A 27,478-nucleotide genomic window follows, 5' to 3' on the forward strand; every position below is an offset into this window, starting at 1 on the left:
CTGTCCGGAGCCCCAGCTCTCAGCACTTTCCAGTCTATACCAGGGAAATTAAAGTCCCCCACTACAACAACCCTATTTTTCCTGCACCTATCCAGAATCTCCTGACCTATCCTTTCCTCCACTTCCCGTGGGCTGTTGGGTGGTCTGTAGTACACACCCAGCATAGTGACTGCACCCTTCCTGTTTCTGAGTTCCACCCACAGCGACTCAGTACATGACCCCTCTAAGTTGTCTACCCTCTGCACCGCGGTAATATGCTCCCTAACTAATATCGCTACTCCCCCACCTTTTTTAGCCCCTCCTCTGTCTCGCCTAAAACACTTATAGCCCGGAATATTCAGCTGCCAGTCCTGTCCTTCTTTTAACCAAGTCTCCGTCACCGCAACCACATCCAAATTCCGCGTAAGCATTAAGGCCCGAAGTTCGTCTGTCTTACCCGTTACGCTCCTCGCATTGAAGCAGATGCACTCCAGACCTCCGGGCTCACTCAGGTCATCCTCCTCCAGAGTGCTCCTCTTCTTAGCTAGCCTTGCCCTGGCCCCCAGCTCAACCCCAGCCTCAGTACTTACTGACCTACTGTTTTGTTCCCCACCCCCCCTGCCACACTAGTTTAAATCCTGCCGAAGGATGCGGGGGGATCTCATTGAAATTTACAGGATACTGAAAGCCTGGATAGAGTGGACGTGGGGAAGATGTTTCCATTAGTCGGAGAGACTGGGATCCGAGGGCACAGCCTCAGATTAAAGGGATGACCCTTTAGAACCGAGATGAGGAGGAATGTCTTCAGCCAGAGAGGGTGGTGAATCTGTGGAATTCATTGCCACAGAGGGCTGTGGAGGCTGGGTCATTGAGTGTCTTTAAGCCAGAGATCGATAGGTTCTTGATTGGTAAGGGGATCAAAGGTTACGGGGAAAAGGTGGGAGAATGGGGTTGAGAAATTTATCAGCCATGATTGAATGGCAGAGCAGACTCGATGGGCCGAATGGTCTGCTCCTAGATCTTATGGTCTTAAAGAAGTGAGAGAGGTGGAGAAATTTTGGGAGGATCTCTAAAGTCTAGGGTTGAGAATACAACCCCAATGTTAACTCATTCGTGGGATGTGGGCGTCACTGGCTGACCGGCATTTATTGCCCATCCCTAGTTGCCCCTTGAGAAGGTGGTGGTGAGCCGCCTTCTTGAACTCTCTGCTGTCCCTGTGGTGTAGGTACACCCACGCTGCTGTTAGGGAGGGAGTTTCAGAATTTTGAGCCAGCGACAGTGAAGGAACGGCCGATATATTTCCAAGTCAGGATGGTGAGTGGCTTGGAGGGGAACCTTCAGGTGGTGATGTTCCCCGTGTATCTGTTTCCCTTGGCCTTGTCACAGATTTGGAAGGTGCTGTCTAAGGAGCCTTGGTGAGTTGCTGCAGTGTATCTTGTAGATGGTACACACTGCTGCTACTGAGCGTCGGTGGTGGAGGGAGTGAATGTTTGTGGATGGGGTGCCAATCAAGTGGGCTGCTTTGTCCTGGATGATGTCGAGCTTCTTGAGCTGGAGCTCCACCCATCCAGGCAAGGGGAGTTCTGAAGAATGAGGGGGGCATCCCATAGAAACCTATCAAATTCTAACAGGAATTCTAACTGTATCCTTGGACCATGTCTCCTGGTTCTGGACTCCCCCCATCATCGGTAACATCCTTCTCGCATCTACCCTGTCTAGTCCTGTTAGAATTTTATAAACTTCTTTGAGATCCGCCCCCTCATTCTTCTGAACTCCAGCAAAAACAATCCTAACCGACAAGGAGGGAGTGGGATTTTCCAGCCACTCTCGCCCTAAAACCGGAAATTCCCACCTGAGGTCAACGAACCTTTGCATGGTCCGTGTCCCGCCCGCTATGATTCCCCTGGCAGGCGGGCTGGGAAAATTCTGCCCTGAATCTCTCCTCTTAAGACCATAAGACCCATAAGGTAAAGAGCAAAATTAGGTCATTCGGCCCATCGAGTTCGCTCTGTCATTCAATCATGGCTGATAAGATTCTCATCCCCATTCTTCTCCCCGTAACCCTTGATCCCCTTATAAATCAAGAACCTATATATCTCTGTCCTAAAGACACTCAATGCCCTGGTCTCCACAGCCTTCTGCGGCAATGAGTTCCACAGATTCACCACCCTCTGGCTGAAGACATTCCTCCTCATCTCAGTTTGAAAGGAGCGTCCCTTCACTCTGAGGTTGTGCCCTCGAGTTCTAGTCTCTCCCACTAGTGGAAACATCCTCTCCACGTCCACTCTATCCGGGCCTCTCAGTATTCTGTAAGTTTCAATTAGATCCCCCCTCATCCTTCTAAACTCCATCGAGTACAGACCCAGTCACCTCAACTGCTCCTCATATGATGAACCCTTCATTCCTGGGATCATCCTTCACACCACAGGCCGGAATTGAACCCGGCTTTGGGTGGGTGGGATTTTCCAGCTGAGCGTGCCCCCAAAAACCGGAAAATCCCACCCAAGGTCAACGGACCTTTGCGTGCTGTGCCATCCCTTAGCCCGCTACGATCCCGGTGTCTGGCGGGATGGGAAAACCACCTCCCTTGTGTCAGACCCGCCATCCCAGGAATCAGTCCGGTACCAGACTAGTTCGGACCAATCTTGGCCGCTTCCGCCTTTTATCGGTCGTTCCTCCGGAACAATAAACATTCGAGGACACTCTCTTATTCATTTTTTTTTTCTCTCTTTCTCTCGGGGAATCTCTCCTTCACAGATGTAAGTATTATCGGGAGGTGTTTTTGGGGGGAGCTGGTGTGGGGGGAATGAAGTCTCACTCTTCGAGTGTTGGTCCAGGAAGGGACCGATGGTTGTTTGGCAGGCCGGACTGAGAGAGAGGGGGGTGGGGGGGAGCTGAGAGGGGGTGGGGCGGGGGAGCTACATGAAGTAAATGATGGCACCGCGGCAAAAAGGGAGCAGTGCGCAAATTAATTTGCACTCGGGAGAAAATTATTTTTCTCCCTGTGTCAACCGGCTGATTAAAACTGGTTGTTAAGTGTGCTCCGGGGATGAGCGCTTCGAAGATTTATGAGCAATATTGCGAGTGATATTTAAGGGGAGCTCTGCGGAGTGGGTTAATGGGTCCCACAGCTGGCTATATTATAGCTTGCAAATTTGTCAACAGCCACATATTTGCCCAGGCCCGTACAAACAGTCATTACTGCCATCCATCTTGCTATCGAGAGCTCCAGCCCCAGACTGCTGGGGGGGGGGCCCTCCCCCTCTGGATATGGCAGCCGCAGCGGGACCTGTGCCGAGCTATTAACACAAGCAGAAAGAATGCAAATTCGCTCATTACGGCCTCATAACAAACCAAGAATTTATTGCCCGCTCTTGCCTCCGTTTGAACAATCAATTATTTATTATAACGGCAGAGGAAATCAAGAAAAACACACCGGTCAGGTTGGCGTAGTTTTGGATTTTGGGTAATATTGAACCCGGCGGTGCCTGTGCTTCTCAAATGCAATCTGTTCCGGCTGCTAAAATTGTATTAAAGTATTCCCCTCTCGTGTGTCATTGCCCCTCTCTCTGCCCCTCCTGGAATCAAGCGGTCGTCCCTCGTTGGACAACCTCACCATTCCGGGAGCATCCCGAAATATTTCCGTTCGGTTAGTTTGACCCGTCTTAGCTGGGCAAGTGAGGCGGCCATTTTGTTCGTGCCACAATGTCACCACCTGCTGCAATATTAGTGCCACGCATGTTTGTACAGCGCCTTTCGTAGCCTTGGGCATGTTCGGAGGCGCATTGCAGCCAATGACGTATCGCGTGTTGGAAGCAGTCCAAAGAAGGATGGCACGGTGGCACAGTGATTAGCACTGCTTCCTCCCGACGCCAGGGCCCTGGGTTCAATTCCAGCCTCGGGTGACTGTCTGTGTGGAGTTTGCACTTTCTCACTGTGTCTGCGTAGATTTCCTCCGGGTGCTTCGGTTTCCTCCCACGCTCCAAAGATGTGCAGGTTAGGTGGATTGGCCATGCTAAATTGCCCCTTAGTGTCCAAAGATGTGCAGGTTAGGTGGATTGGCCATGCTAAATTGCCCCTTAGTGTCCAAAGATGTGCAGGTTAGGTGGATTGGCCATGCTAAATTGCCCCTTAGTGTCCAAAGATGTGCTGGTTAGGTGGATTGGCCATGCTAAGTTGCCCCTTAGTGTCCAAAGATGTGTAGGTTAGGTGGATTGGCCATGCTAAATTGCCCCTTAGTGTCCAAAGATGTGTAGGTTAGGTGGATTAGCCATGCTAAATTGCCCCTTAGTGTCCAAAGATGTGCAGGTTAGGTGGATTGGCCATGCTAAATTGTCCCTTACTGTCCAAAGATGTGCGGGTTAGTTGGATTGGCCATGCTAAATTGCCCCTTAGTGTCCAAAATGTGCAGATTAGGTGGATTGGCCATGCTAAATTGCCCCTTAGTGTCCAAAAATGTGCAGGATAGGTGGATTGGCCATGCTAAATTGTCCCTTAGTGTCCAAAGATGTGTAGGTTAGGTGGATTGGCCATGCTAAATTGTCCCTTAGTGTCCAAAGATGTGCAGGTTAAGTGGATTGGCCATGCTAAATTGTCCCTTAGTGTCCAAAGATGTGTAGGTTAGATGGATTGGCCATGCTAAATTGCCCCTTAGTGTCCAAAGATGAGCAGGTTAGGTGGATTGGCCATGCTAAATTGCCCCTTAGTGTCCAAAGATGTGCAGGTTAGGTGGATTGGCCATGCTAAATTGCCCCTTAGTGTCCAAAGATGTGCTGGTTAGGTGGATTGGCCATGCTAAGTTGCCCCTTAGTGTCCAAAGATGTGTAGGTTAGGTGGATTGGCCATGCTAAATTGCCCCTTAGTGTCCAAAGATGTGTAGGTTAGGTGGATTAGCCATGCTAAATTGCCCTTAGTGTCCAAAGATGTGCAGGTTAGGTGGATTGGCCATGCTAAATTGTCCCTTACTGTCCAAAGATGTGCGGGTTAGTTGGATTGGCCATGCTAAATTGCCGCTTAGTGTCCAAAAATGTGCAGATTAGGTGGATTGACCATGCTAAATTGCCCCTTCCAGTCCAAAAATGTGCGGGTTAGTCGTATTGTCCATGCTAAATTGCCCCTTAGTGTCCAAAGATGTGTGGGTTAGGTGGATTGGCCATGCTAAATTGTCCCTTAGTGTCCAAAGATATGTGGGTTAGGTGGATTGGCCATGTTAAATTGCCCCTTAGTGTCAGGGGATTTGCAGATACGTGGGGTAACGGGGATAGAGCCTGAGTGAGATGCTCTTTCAGAGAGTTGGTGCAGACCAGAGGGGCGAATGGCCTCCTTTTGCACTGTCGGGCTTTTATGATTCTATGAAAGTTCACTAGGTCGATCCCGGGTATGAAGGGAGTTTCTTATTGAAGACAGAGATGAGGAGGAATTTCTTCGCTCGGAGGGGAGTGAATCTGTGGAATTATTTCCCGCAGAGGGCTGTAGAGGCTGCGGCAGTAAGTATGTTCAAGGCTGAGATTTTTAATCAGTAAGGGAATCGAGGGTTAGGGGGATAAGGTGGGAAAGTGGAGCTGTGGATTAACACATCGGATCAGTGATGATCTTATTTAATGGTGGAGCAGACCCAAAGGGCCGAATGGCCTGCATCTGCTCCCACGTCAATGTCATCGATGTTTGGCGCAGTGGGTGATATCCCGATGGCCGGGTCAGACGTTCTAGGTTCAAGTCCCACTGCAGAGTATGATGGCCATGGAAGGTACGTTCATTTGGCAGAGCGTGAATCCTTCCACATACTCCTGACAGCCGGCGGTAAGAGTGGGAGAGTTTCCTGGTTAACCACGCCGCAGGAAGCAATGGCAAACCATTGCCATGCTTTGCCAAGCCAACCCAATGGAAATCCATGGTGACCAACACCCTCAGAGGGCACGGCGCCTGAAGGAGTCATATTAAGTTCCTGAGGGGGTGTTGACAGGGTGGATGTGGGAGAACCTAGAACTGGGGGGGAGGGGGTCACTGTTTAAGAATAAGGGGTCACCCAGAGGCAAGACGAGTGGAGAGTCTTTTGGACTCTCTTCCTCGGAGGGCCGTGGCAGCAGAGTCTTTGAATCCTTTTAGGGCTGAGCTGGATAGATTCTTGATTAATAAGGGGGTGAAATATTATCGGGGTGCTCGGCTAACTTGTAAAGGGTAGGCAAGTAGTTAGGCTCCTAATTTGTATGTTTGTATGTAACAATTTTTGCACAGCAATCTCCCGCAAATGGTATACATAGAGACATAGCAAATAGGAGCAGGAGGAGGCCATTCAGCCCTTCGAGCCTGCTCCATCATTCATTACGATGACAGTAGATCATCCAACTCAATAACCTGTTCCTGCTTTATCCCCTCATCCATTGATCTCTTTTAGCCCCAAGTTATATCTAACTCCTTGAAATCACACAACGTTTTGGCCTCAGCTACTTTCTGTGGGAGTGAATTCCACACATTCCCCACCCTCTGGGTGAAGAAATTTCTCCTCATCTCAGTCCTAAAAGGTTTACCTCTTATCCTCAAACTATGACCCCCTCGTTCTGGACTCCCCCCACCATCGGGAACATTCTTTCTGACTCTACCCTGTCTAACCCTGTTAGAACTTTATAAGTTTCTATGAGATCCCCTCTCACTCTTCTAAACTCCAGTGAATATAATCCTAACCCACTTAGCCTCTCCTCATATGACAGACCTGCCACCCCAGGAATCCATCTGGTAAACCTTCGCTGTACTCCCTCTATAACAAGGACATCCTTTCTCAGATAAGGTGACCAAAATTGCACACAGTACTCCAGGTGTGGCCTCACCAACGCCCTGTACAATTAGAACATAGAACATAGAACAGTACAGCACAGAACAGGCCCTTCGGCCCACGATGTTGTGCCGAGCTTTATCTGAAACCAAGATCAAGCTATCCCACTCCCTATCATCCTGGTGTGCTCCATGTGCCTATCCAATAACCGCTTAAATGTTCCTAAAGTGTCTGACTCCACTATCACTGCAGGCAGTCCATTCCACACCCCAACCACTCTCTGCGTAAAGAACCTACCTCTGATATCCTTCCTATATCTCCCACCACGAACCCTTGCATCAAGACATCCCTGCTCCTGTACTCAAATCCTCTCTCTATAAAGGCCAACATACCATTTGCCTTCTTTACTGCCTGCTGCACCTGCATGCTTACTTTCAGCGACTGACGTGCCCACGTCTCATTGCACACTCCCCTCTAATAACTTATAGCCATTCAGATAATAATCTACCTTCCTATTTTTGCTGCTGAAGTGGATAACCTCACGCTTATGCACATTAAACTGCATCTGCCACACATTTGCTCACGCACTCAACTTGTCTGAATCACACTGGAACTACTTCCCTAACAGCACTGTGGATGTACCTACACCACAGGGATTGCAGCGGGCTCAAGAAGGCGGCTCACTGCCACCTTCTCGAGGGGCAATTAGGGACGGGCAATTCATTCTGGCCAAACCCGCGACGCCCACACCCTGTGAAGAAATAAATAAAAACAAATCACATTGCAATTTGTGGGATCTTACTTTGCTATTAGAACACTGGCTGCAACTTGAAGGAATTTTATTGGTAAGAGAGTTCTACGAAATGTCCCAAGTGTTAATAGGATCCAAGCCAGTTGGAAAAGTCAGAACCAAGACATGCAGCATTGATTTATTGAGAGCTTATTGACTGTTTTTTATTCATTCATAGAGTCACGGAATCCCTACAATGCAGAAGGCCATCGGCCCATTCAGTCTGCACCAACAACAATCCCACCCAACCCCTATTCCCGTCACCCCACATATTTACCCCACTAATCCCTCTAACTTACACATCCCAGGACACTAAGGGGCAATTTAGCATGGCCAATCCACCTAACCCGCACATCTTTGGAGTGTGGGAGGAAACTGGAGCACCCGGAGGAAACCCAAGCAGACATGGGGAGAACGTGCAGACTCCACACAGACAGTGACCCGAGCCAGGAATCAGAGCCAGGTCCCTGGAGCTGTGAGGCAGAGGTGCTAACCATTGTGCCACCATGGAACATGGGCGTCGCTGGCCGGCCAGCATTTATTGCCCATCCCTAGTTGCCCCTTGAGAAGGTGGTGGTGAGCTGCCTTTTTGAATCGCTGCTGTGGGTTGACCCACAATGCCTTTAGGGAGGGAATTCCAGGATTTTGACCCAGCGACTGCGAAGGAACAGCCGATATATTTCCAAGTCAGGATGGTGAGTGACTTGGAGGGGAACTTGCAGGGAGGTGGTGTCTCCATGTATCTGCTGCCCTTGTCCTTCTAGATGGAAGTGGTCATGGGTTTGGAAGGTGCTGTCTAAGGATCTTTGGTGAATTGCTGCAGTGCATCTTGTAGATAGTACACACTGCTGCTATTGAGCGTCGGTGGGGGAGGGATTGAATGTTTGTAGATGTGGTGCCATTCGAGCGGGCTACTTTATCCTGGATGGTGTCAAGCTTCTTGAGTGTTGTTGGAGCTGCAAGTGGGGAGTATTCCATCACACTCCTGACTTGTGCCTTGTAGATGGTGGACAGGCTTTGGGGAGTCAGGAGGTGAGTTACTTGCCGCAGTATTCTTAGCCTCTGACCTGCTCTTGTAGCCACTGTGTTTATGTGGTGAGTCTAATTGAGTCTCTGGTCAATGGTAACCCCAAGGATGTTGACAGTGGGGGATTCAGTGATGGTTACACCATTGAATGTCAAGGGGCGGTGGTTAGAGTGTCTCTTATTGGTGATGGTCATTGCCTGACACTTGTGTGGCGCGAATGTTACTTGCCACTTGACAGCCCAAGGCTGGATACTTTTCAGATCTTGTTGTATTTAAAGATGGGCTGCTTCAGTCTCCTCCCACTCTGCCCAGTGTCCAGCCTTCCCCTAGTTATATCTGCTCAAAGACAATGCACATTGCCTGTTTCTCTTCACCTTAATGTGTAATTGACATTAACAAACCAAGACAATGTAAGTGACCAGACAAAGACATTGAGGCTGTGGAAAGTGCTTGATAAATATAAGGCTTAAAAATTGAAAAAAATGTCAGACTTTCATTCCCTTTGCCCCACCTAAGCTGCAGCTCCTGCGTTCCTCATCGCTCTTCCCCCACCTTTTGTCTTTGCTGCAACTCTATCAAGACTTGTAGCTTGAAGGTGTTGGAAAACTCAATGGGTCTGTGAATAGAGAAGAAAACAAAGATAAAAAACAGCCAGAATAATCAAAGACCCCACGCACCCCAACATTCTCTCTTCCATCTTCTTCCATTGGGAAAAAGATACAAAAGTCTGAGGTCACGTACCAACCGACTCAAGAACAGATTCTTCCCTGCTGGGTGGCACGGTGGCACAGTGGTTAGCACTGCTGCCTCACAGCGCCAGGGACCCGGGTTCGAATCCCGGCTTGGGTCGCTGTTTGTGGGGAGTTTGCATGTTCTTCCCGTGTCTGCGTGGGTTTCCTCCGGGTGCTCCAGTTTCCTCCCACAGTCCAAAGATGTGCAGCTTAGGTGGATTGGCCATGCTAAAATTGCCCCTTAGTGTCAGGGCTGGGGTAAATGCATGGGGTTATGGGGATAGGGCCTGGGTGGGACTGTGGTCGGCGGAGACTCAGTGGGCCTACACTGTAGGATGCTCTGACTCTATCAGACCTTTGACTTACCTCGCATTAAGTTGATCTTTCTCTACACCCTAGCTATGACTGCAACACTACATTCTACACTCTCTCCTTTCCTTCTCTCTGAACGGTATGCTTTGTCTGTATAGCACGCAAGAAACAATACTTTTCACTGTATACTAATACATGTGACAATAATAAATCAAATCAAATCAAAATCAAAAACATTTTCTCACCCTTGTGTCTCTTCTTCAGAGCTGGAACGTTGCAGCAGCCCGTGGACAGGCGGGGTCGGCCAGAGAGCAAGATGGTGGACTGGAATGGCAAGTGGACAGGGAGGGCGGAGTCAAGTCAGCCAGTGAGGGGGCTCGGCAAAGCGGCCACACAGTCTGCGTCCAGCCTCTCCCGTGTGGAGGAGGCCACATTGTGAACGAAATGGATGGGGTCGACTGAACTGCAAGATAGGCGGGTACTTCAGCTGGGAGGAATGTTTGGGGGCCTCGAATTGTGAGGAGGGTGGAGATGAAGGGGCAGGTGTGAAAGGGGAAGCTGCGATGGGAAGGAGCGGTAGGAAGATGAGACCAATCGGCAATGGTTTCAATGGTGGCACGGTGGCACTGTGGGTTAGCACTGCTGCCTCACAGCGCCAGGGTCCCGGGTTCAATTCCCGGCTCGGGACACTGTCTGTGTGGAGTTTGCACGTTCTCCCCGTGTCTGCGTGGGCTGCCTCCGGGTGCTCCGGTTTCCTCACACAGTCCAGAGATGTGCTGGCTAGGTGGATTGGCCATGCTAAATTGCCCCTTGGTGTCCAAAGATGTGCAGGTTAGGTGGATTGGCCATGCTAAATTGCCCCTTTAGTGTCCAAAGATGGGTAGGTTAGGTGGATTGGCTATGCTAAATTGCCCCTTTAGTGTCCAAAGATGGGTAGGTTAGGTGGATTGGCCATGCTAAATTGCCCCTTTAGTGTCCAAAGATGGGTAGGTTAGGTGGATTGGCTATGCTAAATTGTCCCTTTAGTGTCCAAAGATGTGTAGGTTAGGTGGATTGGCTATGCTAAATTGTCCCTTTAGTGTCCAAAGATGGGTAGGTTCGGTGGATTGGCCATGCTAAATTGTCCCTTAGTGCCCCAAGATGTGCAGGTTAGGTGGATTGCCCATGCTAAATTGTTCCTTAGTGTCAAGGGGACAAGCAGGGTAAATCCATGGGGTTACGGAGATAAAGCCTGAGTGGGATTATTGTCAGTGCAGACACGATGGGCCCAATGACCTCCTTCTGCACTCTGGGGATTCTATTATTCTAGATTCTGAATTCCAGATACATCTTGTATTCAATTCAAATTCTGCCATCTGCTGTGGCGGGATTCGAACCCAGGTCCCCAGAACATTAGCTGAGTTTCTGGATTGATAGTCTAGCGATGGCCACTCGGCCACCACCTCCTCTGAGGCAGACTTTCATCTGTTTCCGTAGCTAGTAATTCCCGGAAGAGGTTGCTAGACTGTCGCCAGGAGCTTATAGCTTGAGAGGGCACCACTCCACATCAAGGCTGACCAGGAGTCCCTCCCGCTCTTACCACCAGCCATTGGCGTGTTTGGAAGGATTTATCACTCAACCAGTTTGGCCGCGGTATGAACCTTGGTGATTCCTTGGATGTCAAGTTCTAGGGGTGGGACTCGAACCCGGAGCTCCCGGCTCAGAGGCAGGGACGCTGATAGTCACCTGGAGCTGGCTAACTCAGGACAGGAGCTAGCACTCAAATCGTCTTGGTGGAGATCCTTACTTGAGGCCCTAGTCTTTGAATAAACCGAGGACTGATCTCCCCGCGAAGGCGGCCGGAGTGATTGATAGCGCCATGTCACCCAAATCCACTTCAAACAAATACTTTTCTTTTCGCTCTGGGTCGCACTCCGCGTTGGCACGGACTCGATTGACTGTCTCCTACGCAACCTGAACGCAGAGAGGCGACTTCTGCCGAGTTAATATATTACATCCAAATCCTATTACAGCTGAATTATACAGGACCTTCAAAATGTTCTGCAGTGGCATTTTGAGAAGTAATTACACAATGCCTCTGTCACGTGATGCTGATTTAATCAGGGCAGACATTACAGAGAGCGAGTATTTCCAGCTTCCCTCCAACTGGTCCATTAATCACTGTCAGGTCTATGATTGCCTCCGACTCTGCTATCCACCGCAGTAATGGGCTTTTGTAACCACTTCCCTCCTCGTGTCATTACAATTTCTTTTAATATTCATTAATTTCTTCAGAAAAAACTTTCCTTTTGTACCGCTCTGCCTTTTAACCCCGTGGCTGCCAGGCCGAGCAAAGAAAACAGAGTTGGGAAGGAAGGGTACTTGGTCCGTGCCAACATTTCACCTGAAGACAAGTTCGGATTAGTACCAAAGGACAAAGAAAATTACAGCACAGTGACAGGCCCTTCGGCCCTCCAAGCCTGCACCGACCGTGCTGCCCGACTTAACTAAAACCCCCTACCCTTCCGGGGACCATATCCCTCTATTCCCATCCTATTCATGTATTTGTCAAGACGCCCCTTAAAAGTCACTACTGTATCCGCTTCCACTACCTCCCCCGGCAGCAAGTTCCAGGCACCCACCACCCTCTGTGTTAAAAAATCTGCCTCGTACATCTCCTTTAAACCTTGCCCCTCGCACCTTAAACCTGTGCTCCCTAGTAATTGACTCTTCCACCCTGGGAAAAAGCTTCTGACTATCCACTCTGTCTATGCCTCTCGTAATCTTGTAGACTTCTATCAGGTTGCCCCTCAACCTCCGTCGCTCCAGTGAGAACAAACCAAGTTTTTCCAACCTCTCCTCAGAGCTAATGCCCTCCACACCAGGCAACATCCTGGTAAATCTTTTCCGTACCCTCTCCAAAGCCTCCACATCCTTCTGGTAGTGTGGCGACCAGAATTGAACACTATATTCCAAGTGAGGCCTAACTAAGGTTCTACAAAGCTGCAACATGACTTGCCAATTTTTAAGCTCAAATTTTACTTCCCAGTTTATCCGGCTTTTTTTGCCACCCCCTCCTTTGCATGAAAGCCGGAGGTGGGGAAAGGGGGGCGGGGTGGGGGGGGGGGGTGTTGGAATGAGAAATCTCACAAAGGATGCAAATCTCATAAAGGGCCATGCTACGTTGTCCCTTTTGAATCCAAAGATGTACATAAGACCATTAGGTATAGGAGCACAATTAGTCCATTCAGCCCATTGAATCTGCTCAGCCATTCTATCCCATTTGATAAGTTTCTCAACCCCATTCTCCCACCTTTTCCCTGTAACCTTTGATCCCTTTACCAATCAAGAACCTATCTATCTCTGTCTTAAAGACACTCAATGACCTGGCCTCCACAGCCTTCTGCGGCAAAGAGTTCCACAGATTCACCACTCTCTGGCTGAAGAAATTCCTCCTCATCTCTGTTCCAAAGAGTTGTCTCTCTGTACGGTATATTTTAGCTGTATAACGCGCAAGAAACAATACTTTTCACTGTATAATACATGTGACAATAATAAACAAAACACTTTATATTAAGTTGATCTTTCCCTACACCCTAGCTATGACTATAACACTACATTCTGCATCCTCTCCTTTCCTTCTCCTCTATGTACTCTATGAACGGTATGCTCTGCCTTTATAGGGCGCAAAAAACAATACTTTTCACTCCATCCCAATACATGTGACAATAATAAATCAAATCAAATCAACTTATATTAAGTTGATCTTTCTCTGCACCCTCGCTATGACTGTAACACTACATTCTGCACGCTCTCCTTTCCTTCTCTATGAACGGTATGTTTTGTCTGCATAGTGCGCAAGAAACACTGTATCCCAATACATGCGACAATAATAAATTAAATCAAAGAAAGAGGAGTGTGTGGGGAATTGGTGCATTGAATGGGAAACTCCCATAGACAGCGACGGGCCTGGAAAATCATGCCACCAGCCAATGGTGATGGGCTGCATGGAAAACCCTACCCCAAGTCTAAAAGATGGGAGCTCCTCCTCGGAGAGCACTGGGCAATGATAGCGGCCGGAGACAAGGAAGTCCCAGCTCCGATTCTGCACAAAGAGGGAGCAGGAGTAAAAGATTGGGGAAGTAGAATCGGAGACGTCGCGGGCCGTAGCTCTGGGAAAGAGGGGCTGACCCAGCGCGGGGGAGGGGGCTTTGTAATTGTTGAGAGGGTTTGAAAGGAGAGGCACAGAGGAGGTGTTCTCCTCAGCGGTGAGAACAGAACCAAGAGGGCAGGGATAAGAGATAGTCATTAAAAATCCAGCTGGGAATCGAAGAGAAAGGTTGTCACCCAGTAAGTGCTGACAGGGTGGCGCAGGAAGCAGCTGAGGTAAATGGCGTTGATGCATTCAAGGGAAGTTAGATAAGTTTAAAGTTTATTTATTAGTGTCACAAATAGGCTGACATTAACACTGCAATGAAGTTACTGTGAAAATCCCCTAGTCGCTACACTCCAGCGCTTGTTCGGATACACTGAGGGAGAATTTAGCACGGCCAACGCACATCTTTCGGACTGTGGGAGTAAACCGGAGCACCCGGAGGAAACCCACGCAGACACGGGGAGAACATGCAAACTCCACACAGACAGTGACAGTGACAGTGACCCGAGCCAGGAATCGAACCCGGGTCCCTGGTGCTGTGAGGCAGCAGTACTAACCACTGTACCACCGTGCCAATCCATCACATATAGGAGTGGAATTATGCCATTTGGCTCATCGAGTCTGCTCCAGCTCTCTGACCGAGTATCTTATCCAGGCCTTCTCCCTGTAACCCCACACATTTACCATGGATAATCCACCTAATCCGCACATCTTTGGACTGTGGGAGGAAACCGGAACACCCGGAGGAAATCCACGCCGACACGGGGAGAATGTGCAAACTCCGCACAGACAGCGACCCGAGCTGTGACCCGAGCTGGGAATCGAACCCAGATTCCTAGCGCTGTGTGGCAACAGTGCTGGGTAATGTTACTGGTCGAGTGATCCAAAGGCTAATGCTCTGGGGACCACGGGTTCCAATCGCACCATGGCCATGAGAGTAATTTACATTTAATTAATAAAATCTGAGAATTGGAAACTAGTCTCAGTAACCGTGAAACTATCATTGATCGTGGGTAAAAAAATCCATCTGGTTCACTAATGTCCCTTTAGGGAAGGAAATCTGCCATCCTTCCCCGGTCTGGCCTACATGTGACTCCAGAGCCGCAGCAATGTGGTTGACTCTCAACTGCCCTCGGACAACTAGGGATGGGCAATAAATGAGGCCCAGTCAACGACGTCCATGTCAAATGAAAGAATTTTTTAAAAAGTTGATCGGAGATCATGGTGATCGGATAAGTTTCTAAGCTGTAAATCCCTTGCAGTCTTTAAACATGAGGCACCACAACAGGTCCCAAACCATTGATTAGGGAAATCAGTCATCGTTCTTGAATTACTCTCCTTTGACACTCACTGGGAACAGTAGGAGGTCTTGTGGCACAGTGTGTAGTCCAAAGATGAGCAGGTTAGGTTGATTTGCCATGCTAAATTGTGCCTTAGTGTCCAAAGATGTGCAGGTTAGGTGGATTGGCCATGCTAAATTGTGCCTTAGTGTCCAAACATGTGCAGGTTAGGTGGATTGGCCATGCTAAATTGCCCCTTAGTGTCAAACGATGTGTAGGTTAGGTGGATTAGCCATGTTAAATTGCCCCTCATTGTCCAAAGATGTGCAGGTTAGGTGGATTGGCCATGCTAAATTGCCCCTTAGTGTCCAAAGATGTGCAGGTTAGGTGGATTGGCCATGCTAAATTGCCCCTTAGTGTCCAAAGATGTGCAGGTTAGGTGGATTGGCCATGCTAAATTGCCCCTTACTGTCCAAAGACGTGCAGGTTAGGTGGATTGGCCATGCTAAATTGCCCCTTAGTGTCCAAAGATGTGCAGGTTAGGTGGATTGGCCATGCTAAATTGCCCCTTACTGTCCAAAGATGTGTAGGTTAGGTGGATTGGCCATGCTAAATTGCCCCTTACTGTCCAAAGATGTGCAGGTTAGGTGGATTGGCCATGCTAAATTGCCCCTTAGTGTCCAAAGATGTGCAGGTTAGGTGGATTGGCCATACTAAATGCACGGGGTTGCAGTGATAGGACCGGCAGGAGGGCCTGGGTGGGATTTTTCTTTAAGAGTCAGTGCGGACTCGATGGGCAGGATGGCCTCTTTCTGCACTGTAAGGATTCTATGATAGGGCCCCTACCAGTGGACCAGAAGCTCCGGGTTTGAGTCCAGCGGTTGGCCAAGAAAGGAGCATTTAACATGGTTCATGTGTTGATAATCAGCTGGGGAATCCTTCAACGCTCGCCACCCACCCCCCTCCCCGTGCCCCCCACCCTTACTCCTCTCACCAACTATTCCCCCAAAGGGTCAAAAGCAGTGAGTGTGTGCAAATATACTGAAATGAAAGCCTGGGGACAGTGTGCGCGCGTGGCTATCGGTGCAGTAATAGTGAAGCATTCACTAGGCAAGATAACCATGGAAGTTCATCATCTAGTCTGTCTCAGGCTCGGAAGGATAAATATCTTAGGCAGCGAGTGGTTCGAGTGTGGTACTTGCTATCACAGAGAACAGCAGCACAGATACCTTTCTGGGGAAGGTAGATAAATACACGAGGGAAAAAGGCAAATTTATAAAAGCAAATTTATAAAAGCAGGCCACAATAACAGAAAGTTGGAGTTTAATTTTAATCAGCAATGATTTTGCAATGATGGCACAAAGTGTTCAAAATGAACAAAGCTATTTTTAAAATTGGAATACAAGTGTCTGGTGCTATAGAATCTCATCAACTCCCTACAGTGCAGAAGGAGGCCATTTGGCCCATTGGGTTTACAGCAAATTACACCTCTTTGGACACTAAGGGGCAGTTTAGCACGGCCAATCCACCTAACCTGCACATCTTTGGACACTAAGGGGCAATTTAGCATGGCCAATCCACCTAACCTGCACATCTTTGGATACTAAGGGGCAATTTAGCATGGCCAATCCACCTAACCTGCACATCTTGGGACACTAAGGGGCAATTTAGCATGGCCAATACACCTAACCTGCACATCCTGGGACACTAAGGAGCATTTTCTCATGGCCAATCCACCTAACCTGCACATCTTTGGACACTAAGGGGCAGTTTAGCATGGCCAATCCACCTAACCGGCACATCTTGGGACACTAAGGGGCAATTTAGCATGGCCAGTCCACCAAACCTGCACATCTTTGGACACTAAGGGGCAATTTAGCATGGGCAATCCACCTAACCTGCAGATCTTTGGACACTAAGGGGCAATTTAGCATGGCCAATCCACCTAACCTATACATCTTTGGACACTAAGGGGCAATTTAGCTTGGCCAATCCACCTAACCCGCACATCTTTGGACACTAAGGGGCAATTTAGCATGGCAGATCCACCCAACCTGCACATCTTGGGACACTAAGGGGCAATTTAGCATGGCCAATCCACCTAACCTGCACATCTTTGGACACTAAGGGGCAATTTAGCATGGCCAATCCACCTAACCTGCACATCTTTGGACACTAAGGGGCAATTTAGCATGGGCAATCCACCTAACCTGCACATCTTTGGACACTAAGGGGCAATTTAGCATGGCCAATCCACCTAACCTACACATCTCTGGACACTAAGGGGCAATTTAGCATGGCCAATCCACCTAACCCGCACATCTTTGGACACCAAGGGGCAATTTAACATTGCCAATCCACCTAACCTACACATCTTTGGACACTAAGGGGCAATTTAGCATGGGCAATCCACCTAACCCGCACATCTTTGGACACTAAGGGGCAATTTAGCATGGCCAATCCACCTAACCTGCACATCTTTGACACTAAGGGGCAATTTAGCATGGTCAAACCACCTAACCTGCACATCTTTGGACACAAGGGGCAGTTTAGCACGGCCATTCCACCTAACCTGCACATCTTGGGACACTAAGGGGCAATTTAGCATGGCCAATCCACCTAACCTGCACATCCTGGGACACTATGGGGCATTTCCTCATGGCCAATCCACCTAACCTGCACACCTTTGGACACTGAGGGGTAATTTAGCATGGCCAATCCACCTAACCTGCACATCTTGGGACACTAAGGGGCAATTTAGCATGGCCAATCCACCTAACCTGCACATCTTTGGACACTAAGGGGCAATTTAGCATGGCCAATCCACCTAACCTACACATCTTTGGACACTAAGGGGCAATTTAACATGGCCAATCCACCTAACCTACACATCTTTGGACACTTACGGGCAATTTAGCATGGCCAATCCACCTAACCTGCACATCTTGGGACACTAAGGGGCAATTTAGCATGACCAATCCACCTAACCTGCACATCTCTGGACACTAAGGGGCAATTTAGCATGGCCAATCCACCTAACCCGCACATCTTTGGACACTAAGGGGCAATTTAGCATGGCCAATCCACCTAACCTGCACATCTTGGGACACTATGGGGCATTTCCTCATAACCAATCCACCTAACCTGCACACCTTTGGACACTAAGGGGCATTTTATCATGGCCAGTCCACCTAACCTGCACATCTTTGGACACTGAGGGGTAATTTAGCATGGCCAATCCACCTAACCTGCACATCTTTGGACACTAAGGGGCAATTTAGCATGGCCAATCCACTAACCTACACATCTTTGGACACTAAGGGGCAATTTAGCGTGGCCAATCCACCTAACCCACATATCTTTGGAGTGTGGGAGGAAACCGGAGCACCCGGAGGAAACCCACGCAGACACGGGGAGAACGTGCAGACTCCGCACAGACAGTGGCCCAAGCCGGGAATCGAACCCAGGTCCCTGGCGCTGTGAGGCAGCAGTGCTACCCCACTGTGCCACTGTGCCGCCCCTCTCACCCAAGGAGATTCATTTTAGGAGCCACGTGAGTTAAAATGGTTCAATTGATGGCTAAATTGAGTGTTACTTATTCATGTGGTTTACGATGATCCACCCAGGTCATAAACAATAGGACTTGCCAGCACCTGACCAGAACCAGGCGACATGGTTTAAAAATAAGGGGCCACCCATTTAAGACTGAGATGAGGAGAAATGTTTTCTCCGAGTGTTGTGAACATTTGGAGCTCTTTCCCAGGGGACGGATGAGGCATGGTCAATTAATAATTTTAAGGTAGGGTTAGTTAGATTCTGAACTAAGAAGGGAGTCAAAGGTTATCAGCTGTCGACAGGAATGTGGAGATGAGGCCCCAGTCAGATCTTATTGAATGGCAGAAGCAGACTTGAGGGGCCGAATGGCACCTAACTCTCATGATCATAAGTTTCTCCTTCAGAACATTTAGCTTGACACATCCCTTTAACCCTCCACTTCCTCAGACTTGGGCGGAGAGATGGCAGATGGAGTTTAATCCGGACAAATGTGAGGTAATGCATTTTGGAAGGTCGAATACAGTTGGGAAATATACAGTAAATGGCAGAACCCTTGGGAGTATTGATAGGCAGAGGGATCTGGATGTACAGGTACACAGGTCACTGAAAGTGGCAATGCAGTTGGAGAAGGTAGTCAAGAAGGCATACGGCATGCTTGCCTTCATCGGCCGGGGCATTGAGTTTAAAAATTGGCAAGTCATGTTGCAGCTTTATAGAACCTTAGTTTGGTCATACTTGGAATATAGTGTTCAATTCTGGTCGCCACACTACCAGAAGGATGTGGAGGCTTTGGAGAGGGCACAGAAAAGATTTACCAGGATGTTGCCTGGTATGGAGGGCATTAGCTATGAGGAGAGGTTGGAGAAACTCGGTTTGTTCTCACTGGAGTGACGGAGGTTGAGGGGCGACCTGATAGAAGTCTACAAGATTATGAGGGGCATGGACAGAGTGGATAGTCAGAAGCTTTTTCCCAGGGTGGAAGAGTCAATTACTAGGGAGCACAGGTTTAAGGTGCGAGGGGTAAAGTTTAAAAGAGATGTACGAGGCAAGTTTTTTACAGAGAGGGTGGTGGTGCCTGGAACTTGTTGCCGGGGGAGGTAGTGGAAGCAGATACGATAATGACTTTTAAGGGGCATCTTGACAAATACATGAATAGGATGGGAATGGAGGCATACGGTCTCTGGAAGTGTAGAGGGTTTTAGTTCAGACGGGCAGCATGGTCGGTGCAGGCTTGGAGGGCCAAAGGGCCTGTTCCTGTGCTGTAATTTTCTTTGTTCTTTGTTCTTTGTAAAGATATTCCATTCTCTGGGTGCGATTCTCCAGCCCTTCCCACCGGCAGGATTTTCAGGTCTTGCTGATGGTGCCACCCCGCCAACTCTTCTCCCCCTCCCCCGGGTGTGGGTTCCCTGGCAGTGGACAGTGCGAACGAAGGGAAACTCTGTTGACAAGGGCAGGGTGACTGGAAGATCCCACCATCAGCCAATGGCGGGCTGCCTCCAGTGCCGCAAACCGCGCTGCATGGGGAGGGTTGGAAAATCCCGTCTGTGGCTCACCAGCGATACACCGGTTCCCCCCATCCCAATCTAATTAAATACCTGCTATGTGCCCTGTTATTTACTCATGTAGGGGTGGGTGCGACACGGTGGCACAGTGGTTAACATTGCTGCCTCACAGTTCCAGGGACCCGGGTTCGATTCCCGGCTTGGGGGGTCACTGTCTGTGTGGAGTCTACACATTCTCCCCGTGTCTGCATGGGCTTCCTCCGGGTGCTCCAGTTTCCTCCCATAGTCCATAAGACGTGCTGGTTGGGTGCATTGGCCATGCTAAATTCTCCCTCAGTGTACCCGAACAGGCGTGGGGGATTTTCACAGTAACTTCCTTGCAGTGGTAATGTAAGCCTTACTTGTGACACTAAGTGAATAAACTTTTAAAAATAAGGCAGCCTGGTTCTGGCCTACCCCTTGGACCTTGGGAAGGTGTTGGGAAGATTCTTGCCAATCGAGTGGCTTGCTTTGAGGAAGCAGGGAGGTGGGGGGCAACCACGTTTCCGTGGGTCTGGAGTCATGTCTCGGTCACACAGGTTATGGGGGATAAAAGCATATTACCGTGGAGGCTTGAATCGGAGGTTTTGGAGGATATGAGTCAATCACAGAGGATTTTACAACAAGGTCACCATTACTGAACGTGGATTTGTATTCCTGATTTAATTAGTTAAGTGGATTTAAATTCCCCAGGGGCCTTGTCATCTTGTCTCCCTGAATCATTATCCCTGCTCCCTGGATCATGCGTCCCCAGGAACAGAACCATTATATTATAATGATGCAACTGCTTCTGTTTACCATGTCCATCATAGAAAGCATTCTTTCTGGATGTATCTCAGCTTGGTATGGCTCCTGCTCTGCCCAAGACCGCAAGAAACCACAAAAGGTTGTGAATGTAGCCCAATCCATCACGCAAACCAACCTCCCATCCATTGACTCTGTCTACACTTCCCGCTGCCTCGGCAAAGCAGCCAGCATAATTAAGGATCCCACGCACCCCGGACATTCTCTCTTCCACCTTCCATCGGGGAAAAGATGCAAAAGTCTGAGGTCACGTACCAACCGACTCAAGAACAGCTTCTTCTCTGCTGCCGTCAGACTTTTGAATGGACCTACCTCGCATTAAGTTGATCTTTCTCTACACCCTAGCTATGACTGTAACACTACATTCTGCACTCTCTCCTTTCCTTCTCTATGAACGGTATGCTTTGTCTGTACAGCGCGCAAGAAACAATACTTTTCACTGTATCCCAATACATGTGACAATAATAAATCAAATCAAATCAGATCAGCTGGCAGCTTGTACCTGCAGACTTCCTTGCAAGGACTCACTCTCCAGTTTGCATGGGTTGTGTGTGCCAGATAAAGAAGGGTCATCTGGTTAAGCATCTATCTGAGACCTTTAATTTTAAGTTTATCAGTGTCATAAGTAGGCTTACATTAACACTGCAATGAAGTTACTGTGAAAATCCCCGAGTCGTCGCCACACCCCGGCGCCTATTCGGGTACACTGAGGGAGAATTTAGCACGGCCAATGCACCCTAACCAGCACGTCTTTCGGACTGAGAGAGGAAACCGAGCACCTGGAGGAAACCCACGCAGACACGGGGAGAATGTGCAAACTCCACGCAGACAATGACCCGAGGCCGGGAATTGAACCCGGGTCCCTGGCGCTGTGAGGCAGCAGCGCTAACCACTGTGCCACCGTGCCACGCCAGTATACTGATCAGTGTAGAAAAGAGTTACCGAGTTATAACCTTCAACGGAAAAGAGCATTGCTATTGCTCTCTTCACAGCCACCTGAAGTCACAAAGTCCTTTGCAGCCAATGACATGCTTTCTGAAGTGCAGTCACTGGGGGGGGTTTGGGGAGGGGGGCAGATGGTGGAATTTGAATTTTCACAGTAACTTCATTGCAGTGTTAATGTAAGCTTACTTGTGACAATAATACTTAAACAATAAAAAATATCTGGAATTAAGAATCTACTGATGACCATTGTGGATTGTCGGAAAAACCCATCTGGTTCACCAACGTCTTTTAGGGAAGGAAATCTGCCATCCTTACTTGATCTGGCCTTGAAACGTGGAAAAGCATTTAGACAGTTACATGAGTAACATTGGTATCGAAGGATATGGGCTAAACAAGGGCAATTGGGAGTAGCTTTGTGATAAAAATTGGGTGGCATGGACAAGTTGGGTCAAAGGGCCTGTTTCCATGCTGTAAACCTCTATGTGGGTGGCATGGGTGGCACAGTGGTTAGCAGCGCTGCCTCACAGCGCCAGGGATCTGGGTTCAATTCCAGCCTCGGGTCACTGTCTGTGTGGAGTCTGCACGTTCTCCCCGTGTCTGCGTGGGTTTCCTCCGGGTGCTCCGGTTTCCTCACACAGTCCAAAGATGTGCTGGTTGGGTGGATTGGCCATGCTGAATTGTCCCTAGCGTCAGGGGGATTAGCAGGGTAGGTATGGTGCGGTTACTGGAGTGGGGCCTGGGTGTGATTGTGGTTGGTACAGACTCGATGGGCTGAATGGCCTCTTTCTGTACTGTAGGGATTCTATGATTCGATAATTCTATGATTAATAGATGATCGGCAAAGATTTACATCTGATCGCAGTAATTTTTAGTCTGTATCTCGTCAGTGTCATGGTCGGTGCAGACTCGATGGGCTGAATGGCCTCCTTCTGCACTGTAGGGATTCTATGATTCTATAAAACCTTTTTATTGGTAATTAAAAAAAAAATCTGTTCATTCTTGTGTCAGCCTTTGTGGGATCATGCTGTGTATTTCCCACGGAACGACAGTAACCACCCTACAGAAGGACTGCGTTGGCTGTGAAAGTGCTTGGCGGAATCCTGAGGTTGCTACGGGAATGTGTGTTGTAAGAAGAGTTCTGCGTTACTCTATGACCTGCTGTCTTGGCACTGATAGGCTCTGTAAGAAGGACTGATGTGGTGTGCAGAGGGCTGCTCCAGAATCTATTTTTATTAACGTTTCTGTCCCATTGTTTACAGCCTGAAGCACAGTTTCGATAAGCCTGTTCATTCTCTCGGTTTCCAATGTTCCGGGCACTAAGAGGTCCATTAAGCTAAATTGAAAACAAGGGCTTCAGTGCAACCCTTGCACCTCATGATACTGGAAATGGGAGTTTACAAAGGAATACTCTGATCTCCAGAGAGCCAAGAGGGACTTTCAAAGGACTGTTCATCTCTGTGAAACATCCCAGGGTCAAACTGAGACCCTTGCCTGCAGCTTAATGGACGTTCTACACATAGAAAGGCCCTGGAATAAACACTCTTATCAAACTATGCTTTGACTGTACTCAATGGAATCGACTTGTTAATATCGACTCACAGGCGGGCACGGTGGCACAATGGGTCAGCACTGCTGCCTCACAGCGCCAGGGACCCGGGTTTGATTCCGGCCTCAGGTCACTGTCTGTGTGGAGTTTGCACGTTCTCCCTGTGTCTGCGTGTGTTTCCTCCGGGTGCTCCAGTTTCCTCCCGCACTCCAAAGATGTGCTGGTTAGGTGGATCAGCTAAATTGCCCCTTGGTGTCAGGGGGAGTAGCAGGGCAAATGTATGAGGTTGCGGGAATAGGGCCAGGCTGGGATTGTGGTCAGTATAGACTCGATGGGCCGAGTGGTCTCCTTCTGTACTACAGGGATTCTATGATTCTATGATTAAAACGGCACAGTGGCACAGTGGTTAGCACTGCGGCCTCAAAGCGCCAGGGAGCCGGGTTCAATTCCCGGCTTGGGTCACTGTCTGTGTGGAGTTTGCACATTCTCCCTGTGTCTGCGTGGGTTTCCTCCGGGTGCTCTGGTTTCCTCCCACACTCCAAAGATGTGCGGGTTAGGTTGATTGGTCATGCTAAATTGACCATAATACCACGGGGATTAGCAGGATAAATGGGGTGGGATTGTTGTTAGTGCAGGCTCGATGGGCCGAATGGCCTCCTTCTGTACTGTAAAGATTCTATGATTAATATTTGATAGGGAAAGATTTACAACTGACCGCAGTAATTTTTAGTCTGTATCTAGTCAGTGTTAATGGCATGGGTCTCTGTGCACCTTTCATGATCTCAGGAAGGGGAAGCAGTAGCGTAGTGGTATTGTCACTGGACTTGTATTCGAGAGACACAGGGCACGATCTGGGGACCCGGATTCGAATCCCGCCACGGTAGTTGGTGAAATTTGAACTCAATAAAAAATATCTGAATTAAGAATCTACTGATGACCATGAAACTATTGTTGGAAAAACCCATCTGGTTCACTAATGTCCTTTAGGGAAGGAAATCGGCAGTCCTTACCCGGTCTGGCCTACATGTGACTCCAGAGCCACAGCAATGTGAGGTTGACGCCTAAAGGTCCTCAGGGATGGGCAATAAATGCTGGCCTGGCCAGCGACGCACACATCCCGAGAATGAATATTAGAGAAAATTCCTCGAAGCATTTTACAGCCAATGAAACACTCTTTTTCAGTGTGGTCACTGAAATGTGGTCTCAGGTATGCAGCGACCAATTTGTGCACAGCAAGATCCCGCAAACTGCAAAAGTAGCCAGATTGCCCATTTAAGTAATGATGCCTTTTTCACCACTCTGTCCACCTCTGGCTCCACTTTCAAGGAGCTATGAACCTGTGCCCCTACATCTCTTAACATAGAAACATAGAAGATAGGAGCAGGAGGAGGCCATTTGGCCCTTCGAGCCTGCTCCACCATTCATCACGATCATGGCTGATTGTCCAACTCAATAGCCTAATCCCGCTTTCTCCCCATAACCTTTGATCCCATTCACCCCAAGTGCTATATATACCCAGTTGCCTCTTGAATACATTCAATGTTTTGGCATCAACTACTTCCTGTGGTAATGAATTCCACAGACTCACCACTCTTTGGGTGAAGAAATGTTTCCTCACCTCCATCCTAAATGGTCTACCCTGAATCCACAGACTGTGACCCCTGGTTCTGGACTCCCCCCACTATCGGGAACATCCTTCCTGCATCTACCCTGTCTAGTCCTGTTAGAATTTTATCAGTCTCTATGAGATCCCCCCTCATTTGTCTGAACTCCAGCGAAAACAACCCTAACCTAGTCAATCTCTCCTCATACATCAGTCCCGTCATCCCCAGAATCAGCCGGGTAAACCTTCGCTGCACTCCCTCGAGAGCAAGAACATCCTTCCTCAGAAAAGGAGACCAAAACTGCACACAATACTTTCGGTGTGGCCTCACCAAGGCCCTGTATAATTGCAACAACACATCCCTGCTCCTGTGCTCGAAACCTCTCGCAATGAAGGCCAGCATACCATTTACCTTCTTTACCGCCTGCTGCACCTGCATGCTTACCTTCAGCGACTGGTGCACAAGGACACCCAGGTCCCATTGCACACTCCCCTCTCCCAATTTACAGCCATTCAGGTAGTAATCTGCCTTCTTGTTTTTGCTTCCAAAGTGAATAACCTCACATTTATCCAAATTATACTGCATCTGCCTTTGATTTGCCCACTCACCCAACCTGTCCAGATCATTCTGAAGGATCTCTGCATCCTCGTCACAGTTCACCCTCCCACCCAACTTGGTATCATCTGCAAACTTTGAGATGTTACATTTTGTTCCCTCATCCAAATCATTAATATATATTGTGAATAGCGGGGGTCACAGCACTGATCCCTGTGGCACCCCACTAGCTATTGCCTGCCAATTTGAAAAGCACTCATTAATTCCTACTCTTTGTTTCCTCTCTGCCAACCAGTTTTCTATCCATCTCGATACACTCCCCCCAATCCCATGCGCTTTAATCTTGCACGATAATCTCTTATGCGGGACTTTGTCAAATGCTTTCGGAAAGTCCAAATATACCACATCTACTGGTTCCCCCTTGTCAACTCTACTAGTTACATCTTCAAAGAATTCCAACAGATTTGTTCTATAACTATTTGTTCTATAACTCTCCACAACGCCCTACCATTAACTGAGTAAGTCCTGCCCTGATTCAATCCACCAAAATGCATCATCTCACATTTAACTAAATTAAACTTCGTCTGCCATTGATTGATTGAGAGATAACCAGCCCCTCACTGCGATTTTTATGGGTAGGTATGAATTGTGGTTTGATATCTCACGCGAAAGGCAGCGCCCTCTGACCCTCCACCGGAGGGTCTCAGCTTAGATTTTGCGAGGTCCTCGAGTTGGGCTGCCAACTATGATTAGGGCAGCATGGTGGTGCAGCGGTCAGCACTGCTCCCTCACAGTGCCAAGGACCCGGGTCCAATTCTGGCCTCAGGTGACTGTCTGTGTGGAGTTTGCACATTCTCCCTGTGTCTGCGTGGGTTTCCTCCGGGTGCTCCGGTTTCCTCCCACAGTCCAAAGATATGTGGGTTAGGTGGATTGGCGATGGTAAATTGTCCTTTGGAGTCCAAAGATGTGCGGGTTAGGTGGATTGGCCTCGTTAAATTGCCCCTTAGTGTCAGGGGGATTAGTAGCATAAGTACGTGGGGGTTACAGGGATAGGGCCTGGGTTGGATTGTTGTCGGTGCAGGCTTGATGGGCTGAATGGCCTCCTTCTGCACTGTCGGGATTCTATGATTTTGACCCAGCGATGGTGAAGGAACGGCGATATATTTCCAAGTCAGGATGGTGAGTCACTTTGGAGGGGAACTTGCCGGTGGTGGTGTTTCCATGTGTCTACTGCCCTTGTTCTTCTAGATGGCAGCGGTCGTTGGTTTGGAAGATGCTTGTGGTGAACCATCGTTGGTTCCCACTAGATAGTACTGAGCCAGGGTCTGGCCAGTACTACAAGTATGTATATATGTTGCTGTTGGGGTTAGGGATGGGTTGTTCTACTTGTTGCTGTTGGGGTTAGGGTGGGGTTGTTACACCTTTGTATTGTAGTGTTGTGGTACATCCCAGTCGGGCTCCGCCTCCTGGGAGAGGTATAAAGGTCCCTGCTCTGGCTGGGACCCCGCAGTCTGGGATCATGTATATAATTAGTAGCTGCCTTGTTACAGCAAATAAAAGCCTTTATTTCCTGAGCATCAAGCCTCGTGTGTGATAACGCGCATCAGTGCTGCCTAAGGAGTCTTGGTGAGTTGCTGCAGTGCATCTTGTTGATGGTACACACTGCTGCCATTGTGCGCTGGTGATGAAGGGAGTGAATGTTGAAGGTGGCGGATGGGGTGCCAACAAGCGGGGCTGGATGGTGCGATTAGATACAATGCCAGCTCTATGTTACCCACGCCAGTGATATCCCATTGGAATGTGTGACGCTACTGTGTCTGTAAGGGATGTATTTTAACCATATTTCTCTGGTTTATTTTGTATCTTTGCCATGATGTCTGTTGGTCATCTAATTTGGGCCTAACG

This window comes from Mustelus asterias, chromosome 24 (genome assembly GCF_964213995.1).
Source record: "Mustelus asterias chromosome 24, sMusAst1.hap1.1, whole genome shotgun sequence".
Taxonomy (NCBI): Eukaryota; Metazoa; Chordata; class Chondrichthyes; order Carcharhiniformes; family Triakidae; genus Mustelus; species Mustelus asterias.